The sequence below is a fragment of the Bos taurus genome, chromosome 16 (assembly GCF_002263795.3).
Source record: "Bos taurus isolate L1 Dominette 01449 registration number 42190680 breed Hereford chromosome 16, ARS-UCD2.0, whole genome shotgun sequence".
Classification (NCBI taxonomy): domain Eukaryota; kingdom Metazoa; phylum Chordata; class Mammalia; order Artiodactyla; family Bovidae; genus Bos; species Bos taurus.
In genome coordinates, this window is record NC_037343.1 from 77690516 (window position 1) to 77705368 (window position 14853).

The 14853-nt window shown below is 45.6% G+C and overlaps 1 long non-coding RNA gene across 1 annotated transcript; it reads left to right on the plus strand.

Moving 5' to 3' along the window:
• The first annotated feature begins 370 nt into the window (after positions 1-370).
• On the plus strand, positions 371-3412 carry LOC104974541 (uncharacterized). The gene is made up of 2 exons (XR_812162.4): positions 371-2568; positions 2830-3412. It is a non-coding gene; the product is annotated as an uncharacterized lncRNA (long non-coding RNA).
• The last annotated feature ends 11441 nt before the right edge of the window (positions 3413-14853 follow it).

Below are 14853 nucleotides of genomic sequence, written 5' to 3' on the forward strand. Positions count from 1 at the left end.
CATGAGAGTTCTTATCTCCCAAAGGTCGTTGGGAAGATTACTCAAGATGATGTGCAAGACAATTGCTGAGTGACTGATACATCATCAGAGCGCAGTGGAAGATGACTGCTAACCATTTTCAAAGGTAACTATTATCCTCTTCACAAATGTGGAAACTGGTACCAGTAACAGTTGCTAACTAGCAGAGCTGCAACTCACGCTTAGGTCCACTGACCCCTAAAACCTAGCTCAAACCACCCAGCTAGGAAAAATTGCTGTTGCCTGAACTGGCTCATCCCCTTTGCCGCTCCGCATGCCCCCTGCCTTCACTGTCCTACCCCCCGATGTCTATGAATCATCCTAACACTCAGCTCTGTTCTCCTGGTTCCCAGACTGATCCTGACTTGAGGGAGGAAGTTCCAAACCAGACTCAGCCTCTCCATCCTTTGAGGCTGAAGACTGAGTCACTCTTCCTGTTACTGTGAATTCAGGACAAAGCGTCCCAGTGCTAACCACAGAGTCCGGTCTACTCACTGAGGAAACCCCCGCAGTGGTCTCACACAGGAGAGGAAGGCCTGCGGTGCTGACCGAGCTCTTCGTCCCACTCTCTGCTGGTTTCCCCACCTTGCTGTCCAGCCCTGTCCCCCTGCAAAGCTCACAAAACCAGGCTCAGCTTGCTGTTGACCTAGGAACACTGTGATCGCCGCTTTAAACACAAGCCCTCTCATACACATTATATTCTCCAAGGTAGCTATTTGTATTTCACATTTAAATTGAGGAGATACACTTACAATGTTTACACTGTGTACCCAGCGTCACACAACCACTAGCATCTATAAAAGTCACAATTTTTTGCATTTTTTTAACTCACCTGAACAAGCTTTGTCCCCCTCAGTGCTAGTCTGTGCTCTCGTGCAAAGTGGGAAGAGAGAAAGAGATTGCTCTTGCCTTTTATTTTTCTTTGCCTTTGTGTGTCTCTTTGTTTATTTTTAAAAATTTATATTGGAGTATAGCAGCTTTATAATGGGCTAGTCTCTACTGCACAGTAAAGTGAGTCAGCTGTACACACACAATCCCCTCCTTCCCGGATTTCCTTTCCATTCAGGTCGCCGCAGAGCACCGAGTAGAGCTCCCCTGGGCTATGCAGCAGGCTCTCACCGGTCGTCTATTTTACACATAGTGCTCTGTTGTTGTTCGGTTGCCCAGCCCTGTCCGACTCTTTGCGACCCCACGGACTGCAGCACTCCAGACCTCCCTGGAAAGGTTCTTATCCATTGCACTGGTAGTGGCATACAGTCATCTCATCCTCTGATGCCCTCTTCTCCTTCTGCCTTCAATTTTCCCCCTCATCAGGGACTTTTCCAATGAGTCAGCTGTTCTCATCAGATGACCAAAATACAGGAGTTTCAGTTTCAGCATCAGTCCTTCGGACGAATATATCAATAGTATATATGTATCAATCCCAATTTCCCAATTCATCCCCCACTTTCCCCTTGCTATTCATGTTTGCTCTCTACCTCTGTGTCTCTATTTCTTCTTTGTAAATAAGATCTATACCAGTTTTTTTTTTTTCAGATTACACGTATATGCATTAATACACACAATTTTTTTTCTCTTTCTGACTTCAGTCTGTGTGACAGCCTCTAGGTGTGTCCACCTCTCTGTGAATGACCCGACAGCACTCCTTTTAATGGCACAATGCAGAAGCAGCACCCATCGCCTGCCAACATCTCGTTGCCTCCTCTCTCATCCCATCGGGCAGAACTTAGCTGTACGGCCACGTCTAGCTTCAAGGAAGCCTGGGATGTGTGGTCTGTCTGTTGTGTCCACATAAAAATCAGGGCTTGTGATGGTTCATTTTATGTGTCAACTTGACCAGGCTAAGGGGCACCCAGACAGCTGGCAACAAATAATGTCTAGGGGTGTCTATGAGGGTGTTTCTACAAGAGGTGGGCCTTTGGTTCGGTAGACTGAAGCTTCCCTCACCTGTAGGCTCTTCTCTCACCAACGTGGGTGGCGTCACCCAGCGCATGGAGGCCCACATAGAAGTGAAGGAAGGGTGACTTCTTTCCTCTTCTTGAGCTGGGAGGTCCATCTTTTCCTGCCCTCAGATATCAGGACTCCTTGACTCAGACCAAGTTACACTAGCAGCCTTCCTGGGTCACCAGCCTGCAGACGGCAGACTGTGGGGCGTCCTGGGCTCCGTAACCCTGTGAAGCAGTCCCTCCAATAAATCTCATCTTATATCTCTCTATGTACCCAATTGGTTCCGTTTCTCTGGAGTAGTACAGTAACCCTGACTAATACAGGAATTCTATTGTTGTAGAAAAACCAAAATAGACATTGGGAACCACTAGCAATTTCCACCACAGCACTTTAGAGTTTTGTCACAAGTCTCAAGGGCCATGTAAATGGGAGAGTGTTTGGTGAACCCTAAAGGGGAAGAAAAACCCACGCTGGGCTAAGCCTGGCTGCAGACTTCTTCTAAAGAAACTCTTACGCCACAAATCCTGCGATTCTTACCAACTCATAAAAGTCAGGAAGATGGCACAACCCCCACCTCAAATTTCCCCATGACGGGGGCTCAAGGTAGGGTTGGGGATGTGTTTGGGGTTTGGGTTAAGGTTAGAGTGAGGGTTATCGTTGGATTAGGTTTAGAGACAGGGTTAGGGTTAGGGTAGAGACAGGGTTCAGTTTAGAAGCTAGAGATAGAGTTAGCTTGGTTTCAGTGGGGAGTCACAGCTGAGGCCTGAGTGCAGGCACAATGATGACCAGGATTCAGAATGTCTGAGGCTTCACCATTAGCTGGACGGCAGGTCATTTGATTTTCACACGTGCTATCTTTCCTAGGACGGGCTCAGAATGCCCTCACCTCCTCACGTGTCCCACCAAACAAGTGAGTCTGCTGATGGCCCAGTTGACATCAAAGTGCCTCGGACCTGGGCACTGGGATGGTCTCGTGTTGCCGCATCTGCCCATCTGCTCTTGACTTTTCTTATCTCCAAAAGAAGGAGAGAGGCCTCCAGGATCTCCAGCATTCCATCGAAGCAAGATCTCGCTGTAAGTCTGGGGTTCCAGAGTCTCTGCAGAAGACAGTTGGGGATGGGGGCAGTGCCCACGGCTCCCTCTGCGGTTCTGAATGGTGCCCCGTGACTCCACTCCCAGTCACCGCCCGGCCGGCGCTCCGGTTCAGCCGAGGTCTGGGCGTGGCAGGCCAACCCGCTGCCCTGACCGAGGTATACCCAGGGAGACGCGGGTGCTGTTTACACAGGCCCGGAGCTGGGGCCTGCCTCGCCCTGGCCCGAGCCTCTTACTGCTCTGCGAACTGGAATTCCCCAAATTTTCCCCCAAATTAAAAGAACTAACAAACTGTATTGCAAAAACAAACAGAGTTTGTTTTTCTTTTAACAAATAAAAACTAATTTATGCTCTAGCTTTGTTGCCTTGAATCAACCCGACCGCACAATTTCGCTGCCAACAAATTTCTGTATTAACTTCTCAAGTTCGTCAAGCTTAGCCCTTGCTGGAAAAAGTATAGGGTTTGCAAGCCACTAATTGGCCTAAAATGCTCCTCTATTTTATATAAACACACAGCATAGTATCAAAAATAGAGTTGCATTCATTAGCCTAAAATCCAGCTTCCCACGTGGAAGCTTTTTTTTTTTTTTATACCCCTCAAGATTTAGGTCTGCGTCTGGAGTTGAAGGGAAACTTGTTTTTTAAACATGTACTCTGTAATTTCACATTAAAAAAAAAAGACGGCTTTGATTTCTATTTTTGCCTATTAATGTATTTTATAAGCAGTGAAGCTGAAAACGAAAATCTTTCCCTCAGCTCTTTGGGGCTGATATTATTAGGAGAGTAAGTCTGAAACTATGCAAAAGACAAAGTAATAACAAGACAATAACAATGACAATAAGAAAAGAGAAATAGATGGGATCCTGTGGATTCTGCCACAGATGGGTGATTAAATCCCATCACCGTCTGCAGACCCTGGTCTGCAATCCTCTGTGACTCTCCCACTCCACGCCTCACCAGCCTCCGCAGAAAACGCTTCCTTCTTCTTCAGGAAGAGCAAGACGAGCCCGTGTGTCCCCTTGGCCAGCTTCTCCTGAGCCCAGGGTGCCCGGGTGTCTTCCTCCGGGCCTCCTTTGTGCTTTGCCTCTGCCGTTTGTCCCTCTTTTGTTGCAGGAGGCCCGTCTGCGCCCGTCTGTGTTCTCTGTTCCACAGCCTCACACTCCCTCCTCAATTACCAGCCTCTGCTTCAAATTCTTTTTTTATTTTACCTGTTTCTTTTTGGCCGTGCTGGGTCTCTGTTGCTGCACATGGACTTTCTCCGCTTGTGGTGAGCGAGGGCGAGTCTGGTCGTGGTGCTCGGGCTTCTCACTTCCCTTGCAGTGGAGTGCGGGCTCTCGGGCGCGCAGGCTTCGGCAGTTGCGGCCCTCAGACTCTGTAGCTGCGGCTCGTGGACTCTAGAGCACAGGCTCGGTAGTTACGACCCGTGGGCTTAGCTCCCCAGGGCATGTGGGATCTTCCCGGACCAGGGATTGAACCCATGTCCCCTGCATTGGCAGCTGGATTCTTTACCATTGAGCCACCAGAGAAATCCTGCTTCAAATTCTTCTGTTGATCATTCTGATCAACAAATACATTTCCCCCATTCTAAAAGCAATGATCTGTTTTGCCATTCCCCCAGCTGGTCCCATCATAGCTGCCTCTGCATTAACTTCGAATTCTCAAGAGTCGTGTACATCATCTTTCGCATTGCCTCAGTCCACGCTCAAGTTTTCAAATCTTTGACGTCTAATGTTTATTCTCAAACAGATATGCCTAGTCTTTTCAAATTTAGTGATAAACTCTGCATCATCCAATTTAGCGATTCCTTCCAGTCCTCACGAGACTTGACTTCTGTAGTAGGTGATGCTACACCCACTGGCCATCTCAGTCGTCCACTAAGCTGGGACCACAGACGTGGTCAGCCCACTGCCCCTTCCTCAATACCCTGCCCTGGCATCGACCCTCGGATCTAGGATGCTAGTTTCCCCAAAAGGTTCTGTTCTGTTAGGTCTGTTTTTAATTATAGGAAAATGACTCCATTTTTTACCACATTTAGTCATAGAGTGAATTTCTCCTTAGCTTCCTGTACAATATAGTTTTACTCCGCACCATATATTTTGGTGAACAGAAGTTCTTACTTTTTTATTTGCTTATTTACTTATTTTTTAATGTTTTTTATTTATATCAGAGCACAGTCGATTAACAATGTTGTGATAGGTTCAGATGCACAGCAAAGTGAGTCAGCCACACATATAAAGAAATGTATGCATTTTTCCTTTCTGGATGGTGCTATTTATGTCTTGTTTATATAGCTAGATACTAGACCAAAAAGGATGGCATCAGTGCCTCCTTTGAGGGACCAAACTCACATTTTAATTCATTCCTGGAAACTCCCATCGGGTCCCCATAAATGGAACTGAAAATTGCCCAGGGTCCTGGGATCAAGGCTTCTGGGTTGCCTTTGATCCCTTCTTGGGGCCTGTGATCACACAGACTGATTGATTCTGTTTTCCAGGGGGCCTAGCAAGCATCCATTATTTTGATACCTGAGGCCAAGGCCTTGGTGGACGCCCTTCCCACCTCTTGACCAGATTATTTTAATGCAACCTCAGAGTCTCCCGGACTCCAGTGCTCTCCTCTTTGGTTTATCCAACACGCTGCTGTCTAATCACTTTCTTGTAATACCTCTCCGGTGGCAGCTTTGCTTTTCTGGACCCTCCCACGCCTCGCAAGGAAAGGTCAGTCTCCCTTGCTGGCCTGAGACCCCCTGCCTCAGCCCTGTCACCTGCAGGCTACCCTACGCAGTCGCTGACCCGCTTAACTCCCTGTGTGCTCACTGCCGTCTGCTTTTCTGTCCCTGGAGCCTATTTTAGCGTGCTCCTCCTGCTTGGAAGGCCTTGCCCCTGGAGATGGCACTGGGACAGCTCGCTGCCCTGTTGAGTCTCAACTCAAATGCTATCCACTCTAAGAATCGCTTCTGTGTCCCTGTTTTCCTCCTCCTTTTGGGTTTATCCCTCTTGGAAGGATTTCTTTCTCAACTTACACCTCACTCAAGATTTTATCTTCCAGCTCAGTTATTTGAGAGCCAAGTTTCTTTGGGAGGCAAGTGAGTTCTTTATTTCTAGAATAAAATAATGGAATGATAAGGATAAATTAATGGAATAAAGAGTGGAAAGAACTGTAGAGGGGAAAGAAAAGGGGAAATACAGTGTGGGGAGGAGAGACGAGAGGACTGTGTTGAGGAGAAAGGGGAGAAGGACCACAGCGACGGAGGGATCAGCAGAGACACCAGGACTGAGAACCTCTGATACACAGTTAACCTTGGGTTAACCTCTGATAACCGTCTCACATCCCAACCTTCTCATATCCTCAATTTGACAGAGTAGAGAAGCACACCCAGAACAGACCAATAGAACCTGTAGGCATGCAGGGAACATGATTCAAGGTGGTCCTGGCAATGCAGACCAAGGGGAAAGACTAAAGAGGCAGCAGATTAGCAATAAGAGGAAAAGAATGAAACCCCATTTCCATCTCAAGTCATACACACACGCTAATTCCCCTTAGTTTAGGGATTTAAAAGTTAAAGGAAAAAACTTAAATGTTTAAAGAAAGAGGACAGTGACTTTCCTATGAAAGAGGAGGATTCTGTCAACCAAATACAAATAGCACCACCCATAAAGGAAAAAAAAAATCATACATTTCATTACTTTAAAAGTAAGAATGCCTGTTCACTGAAATATACTGTGTTAAGAGTGAAAAGACAAGTCACAAACTTGGGGTGTATACCTGTAACATATATGAACCATGTAGAATTAATATGAAAATACACACACATACAAACACGCCCGTATTCATACATTCTATAAAAAAATAATTAAAAAGTTGGACAGCTTGTATTCAGTAGTGAATAGAAAACAGACGGCTGGTAAACATGGGAAGAGATATTTAGTGCCCCGAAAGCAGCATGGAGCCCTGCTTGGACGAAACACTCCCAACCCATCTGGGTTAGAAGGTCCTGCGGTCCCTTGCTGACTCAGCCTGCTCCATCCAGTTCTCTCCCTTTGGAGAACTTGCCTCATCAGGGATTCCTTTGCTCTGAAGTATCCTTGGCTCTGGTTCTCGCTCCCAGCATCTCCATCTAGGGTACCAGGGACAGCAAATGGCATGACAGATGGTCATCTGACAGTCGTCAGGACAGAGTGTGATGGTGCTGCCTGGGTTTCAAGCTCAGCCCCCGTCACCAGCCTCACTTGGTTACTTTTAGGTAGTAACTCACCTCTCTAGGTCTGAGTCATCTATTTGTAAAACATCAGTAATAAACAAACTTAGTTTTATGTGTGATATGAGGATTGAGTTAATATATATATAAAGCCCACAGCACAGGGTCTGGCACATTGTAAGCTTTCAATATCCTACATGTCTGCTAAGTCGCTTCAGTCATGTCTGACTCTTGTGACCCCGTGGACTGTAGCCCACTAGGCTCCTCTGTCCATGGGATTCTCCAGGCAAGAGTACTGGAGTGGGTTGTCATGCCCTCCTCCAGGGGATCTTCCTGACCCAGGGACGGAACCTGAGTCTCTTATGTTTCCTGCAGTGGCAGGTGGGTTCTTTACCACTAGTGCCAGCTGGGGAGCCCAAGCTTTCAGGAAATGTTAGCTATTAATCTTATTTTCCTTATTAGACATTGAAGAAGAACTAGAACACTAGTAATAAGACTAAAAACAAAACAAACAACAAAAAACTTGCCCTCGTGGCTAAAGAGATTATTCATTTTCTTATTCAATCAAGATTTTTCTTTTTCTTTGACTTGCAAGATTTCGACCTCTTCTGGATCCATCTAATCTGAATTGGAATGCCACTTCCATGTGCTAGCAGCCTCCTCGTTATCTGCAGAGAATTTCCCATTGAGTTTGTTTCCTTATTGTATGTAACTGATTTACCTTCTTGCACTGAATCTTCAGAAGGCCTGCCCTGGTTAATTATCAAGCCTGGAATGGCCTTTCTATTTGAATGGCCCTGTCTCTCTGTACAGCCTGCACTTTCATTGAAATAGGCTTTATGTTAATAATCAGTTCAGTTCAGTTCAGTCACTCAGTCATGTCCAACCCCATGGACTGCAGGACACCAGGCTTCACTGTCCATCACCAACTCCCAAAGCTTGCTCAAACTCATGTCCATCACATTGGTGGTGCCATCTAACCATCTCATCCTCTGTCTCGCCTTCTCCCACCTTCAATCTTTCCAGCATCAGGGTCTTTTCAAATGAATCAGTTCTTCGCATCAGGTGGCCAAAGTATTGGAATTTCAGCTTCAGCATCAATCCTTTCAATGAATATTCAAGACTAATTTCCTTTAGGATGGACTGGTTGGATCTCCTTGCTATCCAAGAGACTCTCAAGAATCTCCTCCAACACCACAGTCCCAAAACATCAATTCTTCAGCAGTCAGCTTTCTTTACAGTCCAACTCTCACATCCATACATGATTACTGGAAAAACCATAGCTTCGACTAGACACACCTTTGGTGGCTAAGTAATGTCTCTGCTTTTTAATACGCTATCTAGGTTGGTCATAGCTTTTCTTCCAAGAGCAAGTGTCTATTAATTTCATGGCTGAAGTCACCATCTGCAGTGATTTTGGAGCTCCCCAAAATAAAGTCTCTTACATATTAATACTATCCTGCCTTTTTTCATGGAGGAATCGGTACCCACTTGAGGTAGACACACAGATGTGATGACACTAAGTCTGTAGCACTGTGAAACCCCACTTTCTCTCTTGTAGCTCCAGGTGTTGGTTTTCACGTTTGCCAGGTGGAGTAAACAGTGGAAACAGTGTCAGACTTTATTTTTGGGGGCTCCAAAATCACTGCAGATGGTGACTGCAGCCATGAAATTAAAAGACGCTTACTCCTTGGAAGGAAAGTTATGACCAACCTAGATAGCATATTCCAAAGCAGAGACATTACCTTGCAAACAAAGGTCCATCTAGTTAAGGCTATGGTTTTTCCTGTGGTCATGTATGGATGTGAAAGTTGGACTGTGAAGAAGGCTGAGCACTGAAGAATTGATGCTTTTGAACTGTGGTGTTGGAGAAGACTCTTGAGAGTCCCTTGGACTGCAAGGAGATCCAATCAGTCCATTCTGAAGGAGATCAGCCCTGGGATTTCTTTGGAAGGAATGATGCTAAAGCTGAAACTCCAGTCCTTTGGCCACCTCATGCGAAGAGTTGACTCATTGGAAAAGACTCTGATGCTGGGAGGGATTGGGGGCAGGAGGAGAAGGGGATGACAGAGGATGAGATGGCTGGATGGCATCACTGACTCGATGGATGTGAGTCTGAGTGAACTCCGAGTGTTGGTGATGGACAGGGAGGCCTGGCGTGCTGCGATTCATGGGGTTGCAAAGAGTCAGACACGCCTGAGCGATTGAACCGAACTGAACTGAAGTGGAGTAAAACCCTACAGGAACAGTGGATGGGAAGCCCTTTTTCTGCCATGGGTGGCGTGGGGTGGCTAACTTCAGGAAAGGAGCAACGTTGGGACTGTGCTTAGAATTTTCTCAGCAAGGCAGGGAAGTGCCTTCTAGACTGAAGGTCGCCAGGATGGCCCCTCTCGGTAGCCGTGGCCTCCCTCTGGTTGCCTGGGGGATGTGGTCAAGGCCTCCACAAGTCTGGCCCCGCTCCACCTAAGGAAATCTGACTGACCACATGACATCCACTGGCGAGACGAAAGTAAGCCGTGTAACGTTTCAAGCTCGTCACACGAAAGCGTATAGGGGTAACGGGCCCTCCCCGCTCCGACAGCTGTCACTGCTGAGCCTTAGTCCAGCAGCCCCGTCCCCCAGAGACGACCGTAGCAACCCTACCCCCGCCGGCTGGGCCTGTCTCCCCCTGCAAGTGCAGAGGACAGAGTAAGCCCCTGTCAACCCTAGCTCCTCTTCTGGGGATTTCACTTAGAACGTCCTGGGAGACATAAAACCATACAGCAGAAGTCATTTTTGGTCTTTATTGCGTTCCTCTATCTCACGCCGTTGTTTGTTATACCTTTTATCCCTTACAACACACATCTGAATGTGATATTACGATCCCTTGTATGGGAGAGGGCTTCCAGTGAAGTGATCTTCAAATACAACCAATGCAGCATATTCAGATAGACACACTCAGTATGTAAACGGAGTGAACCGCTTTGGACACCTGGCTTACGAGGAAACGTTTCAAACGTATATCCCGGGTCCAGTGCGTGCATCTCATCTCTGCCTGGTTTCCTGAAAGGATCCGGCCTTTTTCAATGTGTTCTGCAGAGCCCTCTGGGAATACCCCTCCCCACACAGGGCCTCCTGGGGGCAAGGGAGTGGGTAGGCGAAAGCCAGGGAGAAACCAGGGCTCTAGCAATGACAAAAGTGAGTCTGTAAGGACAGATGGAAACTGAACGCTGGAAGCCTCTGTGTACCATGTGAAGGAATTTAGATTCCAGCCACCCCGGCCAGTGCTCCTGCCTGGAGGATCCTCTGGACAGAGGGGCCTGGCTCCTCTACGGAGGACCGTAGTCCAACGGGTCTCAAAGAGTCACACGACTGAGCGACTGACACTTTCAGTGTCCCCACTAAGCAGAATGTTTTCTGAAGGTGACATAAACCTCATGTTTTATCATGATTTCCAGGTACGCAGTCGGATCTGTATCAGGACTCAGCCCTCTTCCACAGCAATCCGACTGATTTGCGCTTATCTTGTACCTCTGGATAAAAGCCTGTTCAGCTAAGCCTTTGCTCTGCCACTTCTCAAACCATTTACCATCCTAGCGTCCAGGTGGTTGTCGTTCTCCAGTCTCTCAGTTGTGTCTAGCTCTTTGCGACCCCATGGACTGCAGCACACCAGGCTTCCCTGTCCTTCACATACCAGGTATGTGATTTTAAAAATAATAATAGATAATGTAAGACAAATACTGTGAACATTACTAGGAAAGCCAAAACATAATACTATGAAAAAGCAGATCTCAAAGAAATATGTATTCAAGAAAGTATTATGTATTTATTTTATAATAATTTCTTTTTAGGGCTTCCCTCATAGCTCAGTTGGTAAAGAATCTGCCTGAAATGCAGGAGACCCTGGGTTGATTACTGGGTCAGTAAGATGCACTGGAGAAGGGATAGGCTAACCACTCCAGTATTCTTGGGCTTCCCTTGTGGCTCAGTTGGTAAAGAATCCACCTGCACTGCAGGAGACCTGGGTTCAATCCCTGGGTTGAGAAGATTCCCTGGAGAAGGGAAATCTACTCACACCAGTATTCTGGCCTGGAGAATTCTATGGACTCAGTTCATGGGGTCACAAAGAGATGGACACGACTGAGTGACTTTTACTCCACTTCAATCTCTTTTAAGGATTAGAATAGAATATTTTCAAGACTAGACTCCAAACTTACCTTTCTCATTTTAAATCACCATCCACTCTGTTCACCAGCCTGGGGATTTTGCCTTATCTGCTATCCCAGGGCTTCTGTAACTTTGGGATGAATACAGATCATCCAGTCGACTTTTTCTAACACCAAATTCTGGCTCCTCCCTTCCCCCTGCCTTTTCTCAATCCCAGAGATTCTGATTGAGGAAGTTTGGGGAGGGTGCTGAGTCTCCAGGTGACCATGGACCAAACTTTGAGTAGCCTTGCGAGACCCTATCTCCTACAAACCATCTCCCCTTTCAATTTACTATGAGTGCCAGGGAGTCTGCCCCAAATTTATCTCTAAAACCTGTTCTCTCCTTTTTTTTTCTTTCCTTTTACACTTGGCCTGTTCATAGCTTCTATTATCTCTTCCTTCAAACCCATTCTTCAGACAGCTGTCAGACTGGCTTTGAAAACAAACCCACCAACCAGCCAGCCAACCCACCCACAGAAACATGGTATATCTGTGTTTTTCCCATTTCACAGCACTTAGCGTATTAAGGGAGAAGGCGATGGCACCCCAGTCCAGTACTCTTGCCTGGAAAATCCCACGGACGGGGGAGCCTGGTGGGCTGCAGTCCATGGGGTTGAGAAGAGTCAGACATGACTGAGCAACTTCACTTTCGCTTTTCACTTTCATGTGTTGGAGAAGGAAATGGCAACCCACTCCAGTGTTCTTGCCTGGAGAATCCCAGGGACGGGGGAGCCTGGTGGGCTGCTGTCTATGGGGTCGCACAGAGTCGGACACGGCTGAAGCAACTTAGCAGCAGCAGCAGAGAAGGTAAATGGCACAGACCTGATACATCGTCTCCAAGAAAGCTGGGAGTTAATTCAAAACAGGAGTAACCTCTTTCCCAATATATGTAAAACTGCTGCCATCCTGAAGCTCTCACTCCCACATGGATTATTAATTTCCAATATCACAAATAGGAGTTGTACACACCTATGAAGAAACAGGCTCCCTAAATTTAAAGGACCCATTCTGTTCAGTATTTCTTGTGATTAAAATGTACCACACTTTAATGTTTTCCTGCCTGGTTATGAATGTAAAGCCGTCTTGAAATTACTTTAATGCACTTCATATCACATTAAATGCATCGTTTTAAACACGTGGCAGGACCTGCATTGTTTTCTTCAGGCTTCCAAACATGTGGGAACGTTTATGCTGTTCATAGCAAAGCTCTTTGCTCAGGAAGAGTGTTTATGATACTTGGTCAAGTTTTGTCTCTTTAAATTTTGCATTGGTTGCCAGTACCAAGCTGGTGCACTTCAAGCTATAACTTTCCATCCACTGATCCAAAAGCATTCTTTCTCCCTTTTGAAAATCATGGCTGATTAAAACTCTAATGCAACAGCTGTTAGTGATCATGTGATTGATATGTTTTAAAAGACAGATGTTGAGTATTAAAAGCAGAACCCTGTAGATTCCTCTGCAGTCAATGAATAGTTTTGAATGGCTGCTACTTTGTTTTCCCTGCTTTTTCCACCCAGATTGTTCTTAATTTTTCCTGTCCTTGTCTTGTCCTTCTTTCTCTTTTTATTGGTTGAGTAGAAATAATTTTAATAAAATAAGTTATTTAGAAATATATGCAATGCCCTCCACACTCGAGAGCAAGTACTGGAATAAAATCTATCTTTCATGGAAAAGGTTTTGTAAACTCACAAGAAATCATGAAAATATCTTTAGGTTCTGACTAAGAACACAGATACAGTGAAATTCAGGAGCCACACAGTTCCCTTTAGTCGGGGTATTTCTGTTAGAGGGGGCCCTATAACAGAACATGCTCTTATTGGAATACATATTTTGAAATAAAGTTTTCATTGTTATGGTTTTCTTAATGTGTTCGTTCACAAATTAACTCTCACGTTAGAAAAATTTTTTAAAGACATCACAAAAAATAGATATCTGTATATGTATAAGTGAATCATCTTGCTGTACACCTGAAATTAACACAACATTGCAAGTCAACTCTACTTCTATAAAAAATAAAATAAAAGGAAACTAAACGCACAAATGCATTCTCTTAACTCTTTGAACATTTAAAACCCTGTGCTCTCCTGGTTTGGCACATCCCTTTGGCCGCGCCATCCTGTGGAGTCTATCCTGAAGTTTTTGGGCCTGACTTTATGACGAGAGGGTGAGTTTATATCACGATGCTTATGGTGTCCTGGAAGGCGACTCACCTGGTGAGTCCCCTGGAAGGAAGAAACTGCTTTGAGGAAGAGAAGCAAGGTTCCCCACAGAGAATCATGGCATTTCAGAACTGCAAAGAGCGCTGAAGTCACTTCAGAAGGAGAGTGTGTAAAACACTCGACAGTGAATGCAAAAGCTTCGGAATGAGAGGTGATTCAACACAAGCCTGGGGGCCCGTAGACGGATTCTCGGCCAGTGCGTTCACTGCGGTGATGGAACCTTTCGAGTATTCCAGTCTGGGTGGTCTTATAGGATCCTGCACGCTGTAAGACCTTACCCCGCGAGAACGGAAAAACCATTAGCTGAGCCCAGATGAAATCACCATGGAAGTTATAGGACCCAGTCTTGTGATAAATACCATGTATTCATATAGCAACTTTCACCCCTGAATTGTCTGGGGAAAGCCACAATATTATTTCCACTTTAGTATAGAGAAAGAAACAGTAATTTATCAAAGTTCCTGAATAACAACTTTTCTGTGAACAACAACAACAAAATATATATATATATATATTACTAAAAGGCAAGTTATCAAACAAAAGATGAACACTTCTCTACAAAATATGACAGATCCTTTGTCTTGCTCAGCGTTTGATATTTTTCTTTTTTGATTGGAAATAAGTACTGAGGCTGGAATGAAAATACATTGCACATAAGAAAAGCAAGGTATCAGTTTATCTCAATCCTTAACCAACAGCTTCTTAAAGGCACAGCAGGGGTGGACCCGTTCAGCCCGGGCGAGGGTCACCGGTGCATCTAGCTTTCTTCTCATCAGCATTCCTGAGCTGTGTGTCATTTACATGGTTTTCACGTCTCCACTCACGTCATTACTCTTATGCTCAGCATCAAAATCAGTTTTCATTCAGTCTGCATGAATTTAGAGCAGTTTTCAAAAACTCCCACAACCTTTTCAAGTCCAATGGCTTTGTTTTGACATGGGCAATATTTGGTCTGGGACTAATAACTCAATGGTGCTTTCAAGTTATACGCAGTAGTAACCATCAATAACACCCTTTTCATCCGCAAACGCTGATGGAGCAGGACAGGGCGCTAGGCACGTTGTCAAAGAATGTGCTCAGAGAGGCCTATATCCAGGGCCCAAAGTTTGCAAGAAACCATTTCCAACCTGATCAATGAGTAGATTTTAATTCAAGCATTGGTTAATTTATATCCATTTCCTGGCAATTTCTA